Raw genomic sequence first — 17,473 nt, 5'->3', positions numbered from 1 at the left:
GTTTGAATTAACTAATTCGAACTAAGTTAGTTCGAACTAGCGCTGTAGTGTAGACGTACCCCTTGATATTTATAACTCTATACACATGAGGGCTAAGGAAGGATGTTTTTTGTGAATCAATCAGAGAACTATGAGTTAGGGATGTGTACACTGCAAGTTTCTTTTGGAATAAGCTTTTCCAGAAGAGATCTTCCGGAAAAGCTTATTTCGAAATAGAGCATCTATTAACAAAAAGTGCAACAAAATAGCAATGTGCTATTTCAAAAGATGGCGTCCACACTGATTGGACACTATCTGTCATTTAAGGCCACGCAGAAACAATTCAGGCAGGGTATTAGGTCAGCAGTTGCTTCTGGATGCTGCTGCCTAAGTCAATCTGAGATGTGTGCTTAAAGGGATCCCTCTGGACAGCCGTTTCTCAGGCTCCCTACCTCTCTGAGGGACAGCAAAGCATTTCCTCTGTATGATTTGGCTGTCCGGTGTTTGGACACCATAGCACACCCTGACATGGAGCCGGAGCTGCCTCTGGGCATGCAATGGCCTCTCACTGCCATGCTGCATTTTCTGCAGACTGTTTTCATGGCGCTGCATGAGCTCAATTCTGAGCTCATCGTTGAGAACCTCTGCCTGTGTGTAGGAGCAAGGCCCTTGCAACTATACCCCATGGTGGAGAGATGGGTCTGGTGGCTGGACACCAGTTCTGACTGGTGGGATTGGCTGGTAATGGAGTGGTGGGACAACCAGCAATGGCTGTAAAACTTCATAGAATCATAGGGCTGGAAGAGACCTTCTGCACGAGGAAGGAAACATTCTTGGAGCTGTGTGCCTGGCTCGCCCCTGCCCTCCAATGATGGGACACCGAGATGCAACCCACCATTCCCCTGGTTAAGCGGGTCGCCATCGCTGTCCGGAAGCTGTCCATGCCAGACAGTTACCGGTCCATGGGCAACCAGTTTGGCATGAGAAATTCAACCATGGGGCCCTCCTCATACAGGTATGACACTCTCAGGCTGCAGTACCTGGGGGGTACTGGAAAGGGGGATCCAAGGGAAAGGGGGGGGTTGGGAGTGTGAGGGGTGGGCTCAGGTGGTGGGGGGAAGCCCTGTCCCTGGGGGGTTCTGCAGTCCTGCCCTCACACAGCCCTGCAGTGGGGGGGGGGGGGAGGGCAGTTTCATAGGGAGTGGCTCCTGGGGTGTTTGTGGGGGGAGAGGGCTCAGAGACTTCTGTTTTGTTTCTTTGTCTCCTGTAGGTGGTGAGAGCCATAAACACCATCCTGCCGCAGAGGGTCATCTGCCCGAAAGACCTGGACTCCATCATCCAGCTGCCCTGGGCTTCCCTAATTGCGGGGGGGGGGGGTTATAAATTGACCCCACATCATGCCCCAATCACCAGGCAGCACAGTAAATTGGAAGTGATACTTTTCAATGGTCCTGCAGGCCCTGGTTGACAGACATTTTTGTTGTCTGGTTGGGAAAGGCACACAACGCCCGCATCTTCCACAACTCCAGCCTGTAGCAGAGGCTGGAAGCTGGTACTTTCTTCCTTGATCAGAGCATCAGGGTCGGGGATGTTGAGATGCCACTGTGTATCATGGGGAACATGGCCTATCCCCTAATGCTGTGGCTGATGAAGCCATACACTGTCCATCTGGACCCAAGCAAGGACTGGTTTAATGGCCTCCTGGGAAGGGCCTCACCCACCTCGATGTGGGGAAACACAACATCCCCCAGGTGATCTCTGCTTGTTGTGTTCTCCACAACATCATGGAGAGGAAGGGGGAAGCCTTCCTTCTGGGGTGGGGGGCAGAGGCTGGCCAGGATGGATGGATGGGCATTCAAGCAGCCGTGTACAGCTGCCATCCAACAGGTCCATCAGATGGAGGTGTGCATCTGGTAGGCCCTTAGGGAAAGTTTCTCAGAAGGACCCCAGTAACTCTCCCCAGAGGAACTAGGGGCCTGTGACTTGACCCTCTCTGCCTTTCCCACAACAACCCCTCCCTTTCCCCCTACACCCCTCTTTCCCTGCAGACACAATAAAAAAACCTGATTGGTTTAAAAAAAATCTGTTTGGTTTTTTTATTTGGGATAGAAGTAACTGGGGAAGAGGGGGCCTGAAAACCTTGGAGCGGGGAGGAGAGGCTCAGAGCTGGGGTAGAGACTGGACTGTGGCTCAGGTGCTTCTTCCGCCTTGTGTTTGGGGACCTCGGTGACCTTAGGGTAGGTGGATGGGAGTCCTGAGATGATGGGGTAAAGGCAAGAGGGAGGCCTAGAGCAGTGTCAGACATGGGAGGGGGAGCAGGGACAGGATCAGGGACTGGGATTGGTGCCAGGTATGTCATCCTCTGGACGGTCGCACACATGTTGTGGCCCTGTTGCAGCAGCATGGTCCACATCTGGGTCTGCTGCTATGTGTCATCCCAGACCTTCTGGGCCAATGTCTGCTGCATGTCCCAGAGGACTGATGTGTGGTCCCTCATAAGGTCTTCCTGGATCCTCCTGCGCTTGTATCTCTCCCAGGGTCGGGCGGCTGGCTCATCTGCAGTTGATCGCTCCGCAGTCATGGCTGGTCCAGCTGGGGAGAATAAAGAGAGGTGCTTAGTCATCCCTGGAGACACTGTTCCTGAGGCCTTGCCCCCCTCAGTGACCCAAGAGTCCCCGGGTCAGAAGACGATGATGTCCTGGGACCAAGGCCATGTGTGGGCCCTGCCTTATAGGGGACCAGAGATCCCTAGGGGATTATGCGTTCTCCTTCTTCCCCGTCCTATGGACAAGCAGGGAAGGGAAATGGCTGGCCACACTGGAATCCAATGGCCAGGAGAGGGATCTTGAGGTGCCTGAGCTGAACACACACCTGCACCTGGCAGCGTTGTCCCTGGGATCGGGTGGTGCCCGAGCATGCAGGCATGCCCGTGTGTGGTATGCCACACTCTTGAGTCTGCGTGTGTGTGTCCCTGTCCCCAGCCTCCTTCCAGCAGTGGCTCGTGGTGGGAGGGCATCTCCACCCAGAGGTCAGAAGTGTGGGTGGCCTCCCCAGAGCCTGTGAGCAAGAGCTAAGGGGTGCTCTGGGGTTGCGTGGCACAGACTGGTGCTGCACATGCATCCACATGCACGGAACACAGAGCAATGGCCAGGCCGAGAAGGCCAAGTGATGATCTCACCTCAGCCCCTCAGCACCCGTCATCCCCGCACTGGGTATGTGAAAAGCCAAGATCACTCACCTGATGATCTCTCCCTAGCCTCAGAGGATGCCAGGGAGACATCCAGGACCTGGGGTACCAGCTCCAAAGTGAGCATGGTGACGGTGCTGGCCTTTTCCTCCTCCTTCTCTTCTTCATCCTCCTGGGCTGGGATCCCCGGGTGGGAGACGATGGGTGTTTCCAGCCCTGAGTCCGGGGGCTGTGTGTGTGTGTGTGGCAGGGCTGTCTTCCGGGTATGGGGGCCTCACTTACTCGGTCTGGTGCCAGGCAAGATGGCAAATCCTGCCCTGCTGGATACTCTGTTGGTGTTATGACTTCCCCTAGTGGTCACTCTACAGTATAGCACATCCCTGTGAGCTTACTGCCCCCAGTGGCCACTGAGAATATAGTCCCTCTGATCAGCCCCTCCCTTTCCATTTTACGGAAGCAATCCCATTCCTGGCACTTCTGAATACCATGGCATGACCAAACCCTGACTGTGCTTTAATTGAGGAGAAGGGGAAATACTAAATTTGGTGGCCCCAGCTCTTACCATTTAGGAGGAGTCCTTGACTCACAGAGGGACAGACAGACAGATTCATATTTCTCAAATATGTAGATAGATTATAATACTGTTCAGAAGTCTTCATCACAATTGGTATTCTTTCATGCTAGATGCTGTAGAGAGACACATGAAAAAACAGCTTCTATTTGATCCTTTTATGCAAAATTGAGTCAGTTAAATGTCAAGGATCCTCAAAGTATTATCTCGCTGATTTTTGATATGATGATATGTTTGTATTATATAGATGATTGTTACTTGTTCTGTCAATGCAATTTAACTTGATTTTTAAAAAGAAAAGTCCAATAAAATTCTGTGCAGCAAAAGTGATTACAAGTGTCTAGGAATTCATCTTATTTTTGGTGACTTTGTTTCTGAAGTACATTTGACAAAAGAAACAAGCTCAAAAGCAGGAGAATGTGGTTTGCTTTGCTACAGAGATTTAGACAAGAGACTGAATAGGTCAGAAACATGATTAATGGGTATGACCTCAGTTTTCACCTTGAGCGTCAAACTGTCTTTTATTTCCCATTATTTCTGGTGAAAGTCAAAAGCAAAACACAGAAGACACATCAAGCAGACATTTTAAAGATATATAAAACAATTCCCTTGAGAGCTCAATCCTACTAAGACATTACTATTTTACTTGAGTTATGTCCAGGAAAAGGAAAATTAATAGTTTAGAAAATTTTCAGTTTAGAAAAAAGGAGACTGAGGAGGGATATGATATAGGTCTATAAAATCATGAGTGGTGTGGAGAAGGCTGATAAAGAAAAGTTATTTATTAGTTCCCTAAATAGAAGAACGAGAGGTCACCAAATGAAATTAATGGGTAGCAGGTTTAAAACGAATAAAAGAAAGTTCTTCTTCACACAGCGTGTAGTCAACCTGTGGAACTCTTTGCCAGAGGAGGCTGTGAAGGCTAGGACTATAATAGAGTTTAAAGAGAAGCTAGATAATTTCATGGAGGTTAGGTCCATAAAAGGCTATTAGCCAGGGGATAAAATGGTGTCCTTGGCCTCTGTTTGTCAGAGGCTGGAAAAAGATGGCAGGAGACAAATCGCTTCACCATTGTCTTCGGTCCACCCTCTCTGGGGCACCTGGTGCTGGCCACTGTCGGTAGACAGGATACTGGGCTAGAAGGACCTTTGGTCTGACCCAGTATGGCCATTCTTATGTTCTTATGTTAATAGTCTTTTTTATTTCTCAAAACTACAGTTCTTAAAAATACAGAGAAAAGATACTTCACTAAGGATGGTATAACCTGTCTGCCAGATGTTGTTAGCAGCTACAAGGGCAAGATTCAATCTCAATGGGTAGTTATCAATGGTTCAATGTCTGGCTAGTGGTTGGTATCAAGCGGTGCCCCAAGAGTTGGCATTGGACCAGTTTTGTTCAATGTCTGTATTAATGATTTAGATGAGGGGATGGATTGATCACTCAGCAAGTTCACAGGTTACACTAAGCTAGGGGGAGAGGTAGATACATGGGAGGGTAGGGATAAGGTCCAGAGTGACTTAGACGAATTGGAGGTTTGGGCCAAAAAAATCTGATGAGGTTCAACAAGGACACATGCAGAGTCCTACACTTGGGACTGAAGAATCCCAAGCACTTTTACAGGCTGGAGACTGACTGGGTAAGCAGCAGTTCAACAGACAAGGACCTGGGGATTACAGTGGATCAGAACCTGGATATGAGTCAACAGTGCGCCCTTGTAGCCAAGAAGGCTAATGGCATATTAGGCTGCATTAGGAGGAGTATTGCCAGCAGATCTAGAGAAATGATTATTCCCCTTTATTTGGCACTGGTGAGGCCACATCTGGAGTACTGAGTTCAATTCGCCCCCCCCCCCCAATTGCAAAAAGGGTGTGGATGCATTGGAGAAAGTGCAACGGAGGACAACAAAAATGATTAGGGGGCTGGAGCATGTGATTTATAAGGAAAGGCTGAGGGATTTGGGCTTATTTAGTCTACAGAAGAGAAGAATGAGGGAGGATTTGATAGCAGACTTCAACTACCTGAAGAGGGGGTTCCAAAGAGGATAGAGGGAGGCTGTTCTCAGTAGTGACAAATGACAGAAAGAGGAACAATGGTCTCAAGTTTCAGTGGGGGAGGTCTAGGTTGGATATTAGGAAAAACTATTTACTAGGAGAATGGTGAGGCACTAGAATGGGTTACCTAGGGAGGTGGTGGAATCTCCATCCCTAGAGGTTTTAAGTCCTGGCTTGATAAAGCCCTGGCCGGGATGATGTAGTTGGGGTTGAACCTGCTTTTAGGAGGGGGTTGGACTTGATAACCTCCTGAGGTGTCTTCCAACTCTATGGGTGTGTCTAGACTACATGCCTCCTTCGACGGAGGCATGTCGATTAGCCAGATCGGAAGAGGGAAATGAAGCCGCGATTAAAATAATCGCGGCTTCATTTAAATTTAAATGGCTGCCCCGATCTGCCTATCAGCTGTTTGTCGGCAGATTAGGGCAGTCTGGACGCGATGCGCCGACAAAGAAGCCTTTCTTCATCGGCACAGGTAAGCCTCGTGAAACCAGGTTTACCTGTGCCGATGAAGAAAGGCTTCTTTGTCGGCACATCCCGTCCAGACTGCCCCGATCTGCTGACAAACAGCTGATCGGCAGATCGGGGCAGCCATTTAAATTTAAATGAAGCCGCGATTATTTTAATCGCGGCTTCATTTCCCTCTTCCGATCTGGCTAATCTACATGCCTCCGTCGAAGGAGGCATGTAGTCTAGACACACCCTATGATTCTATGATTCCAGGGTTCCCTCTTCAAACTGAGCATTGGCTCAAGCCCTCACTCAGAATTACTAAATATTTTTTCTGGACACCCGTAGTGGACAATATTTTCCCACCCTCAAGCACTCTGTGTATGGAACAATTAAAATTATTAGTGGGACTGGGCACACAGCATCAACTTGGGAAAAGACAGCAATAATACATCTTAATGCAGAGCTGGAGCACCTCTGACATGCCAGCCACATATAGATTGTCAGGGTAAGCCACTGGCAGGTGCCATACACTTGGTTTACCTGAGCATCTTCAGATACAATCACCACTTCCTGCAGCTCCCATTGGCTGGGAAGGGTGAGCCAGGGCCAATGGGAGCTATAAGCAGCTGTGCCTGCAGGCTGTGAGGTAAACAAAACATCTGGTGGCCCACCAGTAGCTAACACGGGCAAACTACGTCTAGACTATGGACTGGAAGTTCCCCACCCTTGTCTTAATGAATGATCAGCAAAACACTCCCCATAGTAGCTTTGGCAATCGTTCTTTAATACAGTTTCCCACCTGGCAGTGTGAATATCAAATAGTTTACTGTGTTACTTTCCTCTTTCTCAACTCCCCTCACGGTTTGTATCACTGGATAGTGTAGTTCTGCCGTGCATTTGGTCAACGCTATCTCCAGTTCTTTGAAAAGTGATGCCTGGTCCTTCTCCTGAGACTCCACTGCCTAACCCACCTGGATTTCAGTTTTATTTAATGGCTGGGTGGGAGGAGCTGCAATGGAATTCACTCAGTTCTGCTGCCATCCTCTGCAGTTTCAGGGAACCGCCTTCTCTGTGTTGAACCCCACCAATAAGACACTTCCGTGCTCCCACCACAATGTCCTTTACAACAGCTCTCACAATGAAGTTTTCAGTCTGCATCCTTTCTCACAACCAACCTTTGCAACAGCTACAGTGGTGGGAAACCAGCAAAGTCTGCAGCAGCATGCTTGCTGAGGGGACCACTTGGCATCATAAATTCAAAGCCCTTTCTTACCTCTCCTCTTTCAGCACAGTTCCACTAATCAGCCAGTTCTGAGCTTGTGTTTACAGTTACTCCCAAAGGGTCAATAGAAGAATTCAGTACAGAAAGGTTATGCAGATGAAGCGCTCTCCCTTGCCATATTTCCCCAGCTCGCCAAGAACTTGGCAGAGACCAACTTCCTCACTGGAGTGTTTCTCCATTTTCTAATTATAGGTAATAGCTTATGCAAATGAAGCAGCTCTGTGACTCTTTTTTCTTCTGATCACCAACCCATTGGAGTTGAGAGCTCCTTACCCTCTAGAGAGGAAGCCCACAGGGCTTACACCAGAATCTGTTTTACTCCATTGTGTTTGTTTTTGGACATGCACATTTTCATGGTTATAGACACATGTATGCTGTAGTAGAAAGAGATCCTGAGACATAAGCCTTTGTATCAGAGGCCTGGTGTTAGGTAGGACCTGCTCACAGGATCCGGGAAGACCAGAGCCAATATTGCGGAAATACGCATTGCTAAAAAATGCTCTAAGTACAGAGTACTCATGCAAACACAAATCATATCAAGTATGGTACAAAAAACATTCATTAAGAATAACAGAAACACACCAACCTCTTTCTAAAAGATAAGGTCAGGATGACAGTACATAACTTGTTTATATCAGGCTATAAAAATGTATCTCAGAGGAAGTATCTTTGGCCAGCCTAGGAGCAGTGGAAAGTCCCACCATAGATGACTGACAAATTCCCCAAAAGTGTCATGTTGAGTTATTGCTAAGGCTGTGGGTTTGTCACTGAGGCCATGGATTCTGTGACTCTCTATGACCTCCATTTCTTCTGCAGCAGTCAGTGCAGCTGGCAAAGGGCTGCCTGAGCAGCTTGGCAAGTGTTGGGGCACTCTTGGGCCACAAAGCCCCGCACCAATGCAGCAATAGGAATTTGGTTGTGGGAGGGGTCTCAGGGTTGGGGCACAGGAGGAGGTGAGGGCTCTGGTCGGTCCGTAACTCCCTGGAAGTGGCAACATGTGCTTCTCTCAGCTCCTAGCTCCACCAGGTCATGGACACAGTTCCCAGCCAATGGAAGCTGTGGCGCTGTTGCTGGGGGCTGGGTCAGAAAACAGAGCCAGGAGCTGAGGGAGGGACATGTTACTGCTTCTGGAGAGCCACAAGGAGCAGAGTATGGATCCTGCTGACCCCTCCCACAAACATCTGCCACATTTCCCAGGCCATCCCCCATGAGCACCCATTGCACCTCTGGGTCACCTTCCCCAAAGATTTAGTCAGGGTAGATAGTACAAGTCATGGACAGGTCACAGTCCATGAATTTTTGTTTATTGCCTGTGACCTGTCCATGACATTTACTAAATATACTTGTGACTAAAACATAGCCTGAGTGATTCTTATTACAAAAGTGTTGACAGTGTGCTTGGCACTAGCAGAAGTGTTTCCTTCCCCAAGGAGCCTAGATTAGGAGCAGACAACTCAGAATATACTAAGATTCTCAAGGGAACTTTCTAAAATAGTTTTTAGATGACGGGTTTTTGACTGTCACGTGTTAGTATCTTTGGCTTTCCAGAACAAACATAACTGTCTAATGTGGAATGACAAGGCAGGAGAACAGGATTATTTTATGAGTATAGATAGTATAGATTATTTTATGAGTATAGACTTCTCTATGGTGCCTTGCCAGTGAACTTGAACCCGAACCCCACGGACCATCCCTAATGGTGTGAAAGCAGCGTGTCCTCATACATAGTCCTTAATCTCTACTGAGAATGCTAACAAAAGTCTAACTAATTGCAATGGCTTTTGTGATTCAAACACCTATTCCACTGGAAATGGACCAGACACCAAACACATTTAACACAAACGTCTAGGCATGACATTTTAGAAACCACCTATGTGCCTTAGGTACAGAAGCCTTATTCACTTTCTGTAAGACTGGTGCTTCTAAACCATTTAAACATGTTTGAAAATCATACTCCTACACAAAGCATACAGTAAAACAAATCTCACTTGAAGTTGGACTAATGATCTTCCCTGGAGGTGAAAGGATCCCCTAAAATTTAACATTTGCTTCTTTTATTGTGAAGTGTGCTTAGAGCATTCCGACCAGTTCAAATACATTCCTTTAATCTCAAGGGATATGTCTACACTAGCCACAATTTCCGGAAAAGGGATGCAAATCAGGTAAGTCAGGATAGGGAAATCCCCCCGCGGATTTAAATAAACATGTCCGCCGCTTTTTTTCCGGCTTGGGGAAAAGCCGGAAAAAAAGCGTCTAGACTGGTGCGATCCTCCGGAATAAAGCCCTTTTCCGGAGGATCTCTTATTCCTACCTCAGTGTAGACGTAGCCAAGTAGTATAATAACTTATCACTATCTGTGAATTAGGCCAATGAATATGCACATGTTCACTTTGAAAGACAGAAATTGAAAAACATGTACAGCGATAAAATGAACTCATAATATTTCCTTAGATTTTATTACCAAAATTCCAGTTGGATGGGTTAAACAAAGGAGGCAGAAAACCAAAAAACAAATAATAATCATGAAGTATCTTCAGGTGCCAGAATTTGTGTCTTTAAAACAACAGCGTTGAAACAAATGCTGGGTGTTCCTATGTGCAGTGCCGTGATGATAACAACTGACTTGTAATTACAAGTGATTAATCAACAGTTTATAATGGGGAATGGGGAAACTCATGATTAGTTCCTTTTAAATATTAATGATCCTTTTAAAAAATTGTACTATTATGGATGCATCCATATTCAGCTTGTTCTATAAATATTTTACTCTGCCAATGTCCTTCAAATCTCTCCAGTTATACCCTTTGAGGTATACATTAGTTGAATAATATCCATATATCAAGAACAGTAACTATACAACTGGCTAGAAAGCTAATTGTCCCTAAATCAATCAAACCACAGCAAAAGAAAGCAGAAAGAAAAATGTTAATGAAAACTGTAAAGATATATTTGAGAACAAAAAATCCCAAGATGCACAGCTACTGTATAAAACCCCACCAAGAGAAGGAAGCATATAATGACAGTATTGAAGATTAATTCAATTCCAGCAACTCTCCATTAGTTCTACCTGTGATTCACTTAAACCATTACTTACTGATTAAATTGCTTACCATAGCCTCTATAGCTCATTAATATCTAAGAACTAAAAAATCCCCTTTTGGCCCAGTATTTATGTCTATTGTTGGTTATGGAGAAGAGCATTAACTGTTCACATCTGTTTGGGGGCTCTGAGGGTATTGCATGGAAACATCCAGAGTTGCCTGTGTCAGCTTACTCAGGCTTGGGCTGAATACAACTAGAGAGTAGGCAACTGGGCATCACCACTGCAACTTTATAGCCCCTCTGCACAAACCTGACCGGGCTACCTGTGTGTGGTTTGGTGCAGTGTAGACATGCCATGAGGCTGTTTGCCTCTAAAGTTACTAAACTAAGAGCAATGAGTCCACATTTCCATAAACTTTTCCACCCATGTGCAGAATAACATTTTTTGTGTATATGGAGCCATGTGTGAATGGACACCACCAGTAGCAACTAAAAACCTAGCTGTGGGAACTCTGCTAATCAACTGTATGGCATCTGAATTTCTCCTTAGTGGCCAAACAAGTGCACAGCTTCCAGCAGGGGTGAGCACTAATTTTTAAAAGGGGGGGGCACTTCATACATTTCTGAAGTGGCCCTGGGCTGCCTGGAAACTTCTTGTGCTCCCCCCCACAGACCCTGATTGTCCGGGGGATGGGGTGGGGGGAGCGTGTAAAGTATTCCCCCACCCCCGGAGAGAATTGCTAGCTGTTTTAAAACAGCCGGCGGTTCCCTCTAGGTCAGTGTTTCTTACACCGTGTTCCAAAAAATTCTGCTCCCCTGCTCCCTGCAGAGCCCGTAGACAGCTTTCGCTGTGGCTGTCCCTGTCCCACAGGGCCTCCGCTGCTGTTCAGCCTCCTCCTCCTCCATGTGTGCAGGTGGCCGCTTTTACAGTGGCCGCTGCTGCTGGGAGAGGTGAGGGGAGGAGTGGCCGGAGCTGAGGAGCTGCTCCTGGACCTCGGACCTCGGACCTCGGTGTTTTTAAACTGCCACCTGCCACCTCCTCCCCCCTCAGGGCGTGCTCGGGCTCTGCTGTTCTCTCTCCCCTGCGACCCCTCCCCAGCCTGCTGAGGAAGTGGCAGAGTTTAATCTGGTGGGGACTGTCAGGGTTTCTACTCTCTCTCCTCCTCTCCCCCTCCCTGCCAGCGGGAAGCCTGGCCTGGTGCTGCAGCTGTGCTGGGTTCTCCGCTAAATGGGTGGGGGGGAGGGGGAACTGAGCTCTTCACCCTTCCCCCCACCCCCCAGGAACAAGAGCAGGCTTCCTGGAGGCTTTCCCTGCTGCAGCAGGCTGCCAAACCAGGTAAGCGTCCCCCCTCATGTCCAGACCCCGCACCAAACCCCCCCTTACTCCCCTCCCCCTTCCAAGACCCCGCATTCCCAGCTTGCTCTGACACCCTGCCTCAAGTCCCCTCCCGCATCCTCCCTGCTGGCCAGACACCCTGCCTCAAGTCCCCTCCTCTGCCCTGCCTGCTGGCCAGACACCCTTCCCCGAGACTCTCCTCTACCCTCTCTCCTGGCCTTGTGGGTTTTTTTGTTTGTTTTGCTCAAGAAATTTCCCTGGGGGCAGTTTTTTTTTTTTTTTTGCTCTACAAAAAAATCCTTGGTGTCCCCCATAAAAAAATTATTGTTTGGTGTTCTTCAGTCTTAAAAAGATTAAGAAACACTGCTCTAGGTGTTGCAACCAGAGGAAACCTCACATGCCCCCCTGCTCCCAGGCCAATCAGGATCTGGGGGTGGGGTAGTACGCAAAGTCTCTCACCCTCTACCCCCGCTCTACCAGGGGCGCACAGTGGCTAGAGAGAAATGCCAGCTGTTTTAAAATAGCTGGTGTGTCTCTCTAGCCACCGTGTACCTTTGGAGGTGCGGAGGAGACTTTGCGTGCTCCCCTGTCCCCAGGTCTTGATTGGCCTGGAGGCAGGGGATTTACATGGCGGCTGTGGGCCAGATCCACCAGCTTGGCAGGCCACATCTGGCTTATAGGGAACACTGTTCCCAATTATGAATTTTTAGGAACTGTTAATTTGCTTCACTAATTTAAGTAAACTCTGAACATATTCTACAGCTAACCCCAAAGTGCCAGTTTTTAGGTAAAACTTTTAAGTAAAATAATACCAACAATTCATGTTGGAAAATAGACACCATAAAACTAATAGAAGACTGATGAATGATGGATTCTTTCTTGTATCAATGTTTATATTGTGGACTGAAAAAAATACTCACTCTTTAGCAATGATAATTTTTATTCCAATATATTATTATTTTGCTAATTAATCTGTTCAGTATTGCTTAATATACTAAGCACATATAGTAAAATATATAGCCAGCAATTTGCCTGTGCATCTGGTACATTCTTTTCAATATTGCTGCATTCCAAAAATGTTTTGACTGAAAAATGTTGCTAGTGAATAGTACTAGTCAAGTCAAGCAATAATATTTTTAAAACAATTCCTCTCAGAAAGAAAGTTTTCTATTCTCTCATTCATATAGATGTTACATAAGAATATAAAATGGCCATACAGTCCAAATTGGTACATCTGTTAATGGAGACTTCAAATAAAACAATAAATAAAGTTTTAATCTATAGGCTTTAGGGACAATTAAAGACTTCTTCATGTTTTTGATGAGCATAGAACTTAATCAAACCTTCCTCTCTGCTGTTCTCCTGTATCCAATACAAATATATTTTCCAGTAGACAGAAATTTATGTGAGCTATTGTTGCACGTATAATGGTGGAGCACGTCTATATACAGAGTCACTGCACTGCTAACATCTTACTCACTGCTCTGTAAAATGATTTGGAATACTTTGAGTATAAAAAAAACGCTGTGTTGAAAGTAAGTTTCGGTGATACTTGGGTAGAAGAGAGATTTTATTTCTTGCCCATCTTTGCTGTATGCTTTTGTTGTATTTAGGCAATCACCTCACATTCTTTTGTATTCATTTGAGAAAATAATTTTGACATTGAAGAACTGAAAAATAATAAGGTGCCACAGGACTCCTTGTCGCTTTTGCAGATCCAGACTAACACAGCTACCCCTCTGATACTTGAAATATAATAGTGAGGGATGTTGATCTTATACAGTGATTGGTGTGTTGATTCTTTGCCCAAAGTCAATACTTTTATTTAATGCAGTGGTGAAATCAGCAGTGTATTCCTGGGCAAAAATCAATAACTGCTTTACTAGTCTTATTTCGTGAAATTATTATATCTATATATCATCATCTCTGTGTTTATAGAGTTCCAGTTATCATAGGCACTGAATACAAGAACTTATATATCAGCCTTGTCCTAATCTCTTATCCTATGCTGTTGTGATTATGTACCTAAGGTTGTCCATTCCTTTTGAGATGGGAAGGAATGGTGACCTAATTTCCCAGCCAGTATGTTTCATATTAAGAAAAGGCTGTAACTTACCAAATCAAAGGCTGAGAGGGGATATGATTGCACTTCTATAAGTAAACTGTGGGGTAAACATCAAGAAAACAGAAGAACTACTTAAGCTAAAGGAAATTTTTGCACAAGAAGAAATAGGTATAAACTAGCCATGAATAAATCTGAAAATTAGAAGAAGGGGTGAGGTTAGGAAGCAGCCCTCCATTAGAAACAAATGAGCAAACAACCTCACGGCTGTGTCTAGACTGGCCAGTTTTTCCGGAAAATCAGCCGCATTTCCGGAAAAACTTGCCAGCTGTCTACACTGTCCGCTTGAATTTCTGCAAAAGCACTGATTTCCTACTGTGCATGAAATCAGTGCTTCTTGCAGAAATACTCCCCTTCAGGCAAAAGCTTTTGCACAAAAGGGCCAGTGTAGACAGCTCAGATTTGTTTTCCGCAAAAAAGTCCTGATCACGAAAATGGCGATCGGGACTTTTTTGCGGAAAAGCATGTCTAGATTGGCATGGACGCTTTTCCGCAAAAAGTGCTTTTGCGGAAAAGCGTCCATGCCAATCTAGACACTCTGTTCCGAAAATGCTTTTAATGGAAAAGTTTTCCGTTAAAAGCATTTCCGGAAACTCATGCCAATCTAGACGCAGCCAACTAGTCTTAAAATGGAGTCTAATAAATTAATGAATGGTATTATCTGATGACATTGGTTGTGAAAGCAGAGGCCTGGACTTGATGACCCAGGAGATCTCTTCTAATTTCCTAAAATGTTCCTAAAAAGAGATGAGTCCACAGACGAGCTGAACTGAATCCGAGTCCTTAGATAGCTGCCCTTCTCTAAAACCATCCAGTCTTAATCTCTTGGTTAACATCATTCTCAGCACTGACAGCTTCACCACACTTGTCAATTGAAACACTAAACAATTCAAGATTCAGATCCACAGCTGGCTTAAAGTGGCCTCCAAACCATATATATATAATTATTTAAAAAATTAACATATTTCAGTTCCAAAACACATGAGGCCAGATCCTCAGTGGTATATATGGGCCTGTCTGCCTCTTTACTAGCTTAACTCCGCCATTTAGATGTCCCTTTCAGTTTCAAAACCGCTGCTCAGCTGACACTTAACCCTTTAGGTGCCTAACTCCACTAAGTTCTTAAGTTTCCACCTACCAACATTCACAAATCTGCCCATGCCCTGACACCACTCCCTAGCTAAATGATAACTCACAGGCCTCATTCAAGCTGAAGCCCTAGAGGCCTCAAAGTGAGATTCTCAAACTAGGAGGGGGAAAGTTTATCTCACCAGCAGGGTATGATCCTGTAGGCATGTTTAAATTATGCCTAAGACCTGATAGCTGCCAGTCCTTGCATCTGGAGAGCAAACAATCAGATGTAGGCCACCAGATATGTTGATGATCAGCTCAACACCCACACAGAGACAGCTACAGACACGGGAACCGAGGGTGAGCATGAGAGAAGTATCAGGCATGAACAGCAGAGAAACTTTTTGGCTGCTTGTGGTTAGCTAACTAAGTAGCTGACCTGGTCTGCGTCCCTTCACCCAGAGAGAGTTCATGGTAGAGAAATGGGAGTAGCTGGAGGTGCCAACATCTGCTCTGTCAACAAGTGCAACATGTGCCTATACCTCTCTTCTCTCTGATCATCTGCACCACACTCCTTAGCATTTCACTCTTGGCTAGTTAGGTAGCCTCTCATTCAGCTTGCTGCTTTCTGAATATTATTTTTCTTAGGTGCCTAACTCTTCTCATGCATTTTATGAGGAACCTAACTTGGGGCTAATGATACCAGTGGGTAGCTGGAAACTTAGAGGTTAGGCATTGCAAAGCTGAGTGGAGCTAAGAACCTTGAGGATCTGATCTGTAGCTAATAGGAAAAATACAGAGATATTTGCTTAACTACTACAGGGAAATGATAAACAGTTACACATTAGAATCCATTCATTGATTCACACTCATAGATAAATTCATTTAGGCTAGTAACTAATATTTAAAGTTCAGTTCTCTCAGAAGTGACTATACAAATGACATTTAGTTTTGCTCAGTGACTTTGCTATTGACTTCTAATGGGAACACATTTGACATGTAGCTTTCCTAATTGCTAGCTCTGAAAACTCAACCAAGCTCTGAAAACTCTGAAAGTCAAGCCAGGTTCTTGCCTTATCATCCATCTTTAAGTTCTCAAGCCTTTACCTTCACTTACTCCTGTAAAAATAATGTTGTAAATGGGTTTGAGCAAGAATGTGTGCCTGGAATTTACTGAATAATTGAGTGATGATACACAAAAAAGAACAGAATCTATCTTGCTCTCTCTTCCCTATGTCGACTCTTTATTGATAGATATAAGGTTTTATTGTTTTGTCCTCCCATTAGATCTAAAGTCAACAGATCTGTTGTGTAAGCAGGTACCATTTTTCCAGGCTAGAACTATACTTAAAATGAAGAAGGATTGTACCCGTATCTGTCTATATTTGAAAATTGTTGCAAAGATGGCTTTCATCTAATATTCTTTCATACTTAAGATTCATATTTTAAGAGGTCAAGATGTTTACTGTATTAAAAACACTAAATTGCTTTGCTGTAATTTACTTTAATAAAACCAGTCCCCTAAAGGATTCATATAGGACATTATGCATACACTAATAAAACAAAATAGCATAAATACATTAAGTGGTTAGCTGAGAAAGATAATGCATAATAAATTATGTTAACAAGTTCATTTTACTTCAGGTCTACTAAAATAAAATGTTCTTGACCTTTTTGAATTATTCCAGTAATTCATTCAATGGAAATTTGTTAAATGCATGGATTACACTTGCCAATAGGCATTTTATCACTGCAATAACTTTGTTTCTTTACATCTCTCAGGTTTTAAATGAATGTAACATACTCAAACATGGAATATTTCAGGATAGCAGATCTTTTTCTTATTTTTGATAACAATGCAAAAGATGTTTATCATGAATCATTCTCAATGGTGCATTTGCAGACAAAAACTTGGCAATTTGTCTATACATAATAACCACAATCCACTTCCAAAATTCACAAACCTTCCATTGAAATGTTAATGGGAGTTTAGAGTAGAAATTTCTCATCAGTCCAGGAGGATTTTTGGAATATAGTTGATAAATGAAACTATGGTGTCTTTGTTTTGTGTGGAGTGTACCCTCCTAGGGTATGGTAGATAGCACAGCAAACACCAAAGGCATGACCACTAGATCCAAGCATCCCGTCCTCCTCTGTAGGATAGTGATAGAAATGTAGCCGTGTTAGTCTGGGGTAGCTGAAGCAAAATGCAGGACAATGTAGCACTTTAAAGACTAACAAGATGGTTTATTAGATGATGAGCTTTCGTGGGCCAGACCCACTTCCTCAGATCAAATAGTGGAAGAAAATAGTCACAACCATATATACCAAAGGATACAATTAAAAAATCTGTAGGAGGTGCTGAAAAATCACACTTGT

The sequence above is a fragment of the Pelodiscus sinensis genome, chromosome 3 (genome assembly GCF_049634645.1).
Source record: "Pelodiscus sinensis isolate JC-2024 chromosome 3, ASM4963464v1, whole genome shotgun sequence".
Classification (NCBI taxonomy): Eukaryota; Metazoa; Chordata; order Testudines; family Trionychidae; genus Pelodiscus; species Pelodiscus sinensis.
The sequence above is the reverse complement of the archived record's forward strand: the minus strand, read 5'-3'. Positions refer to the sequence as shown.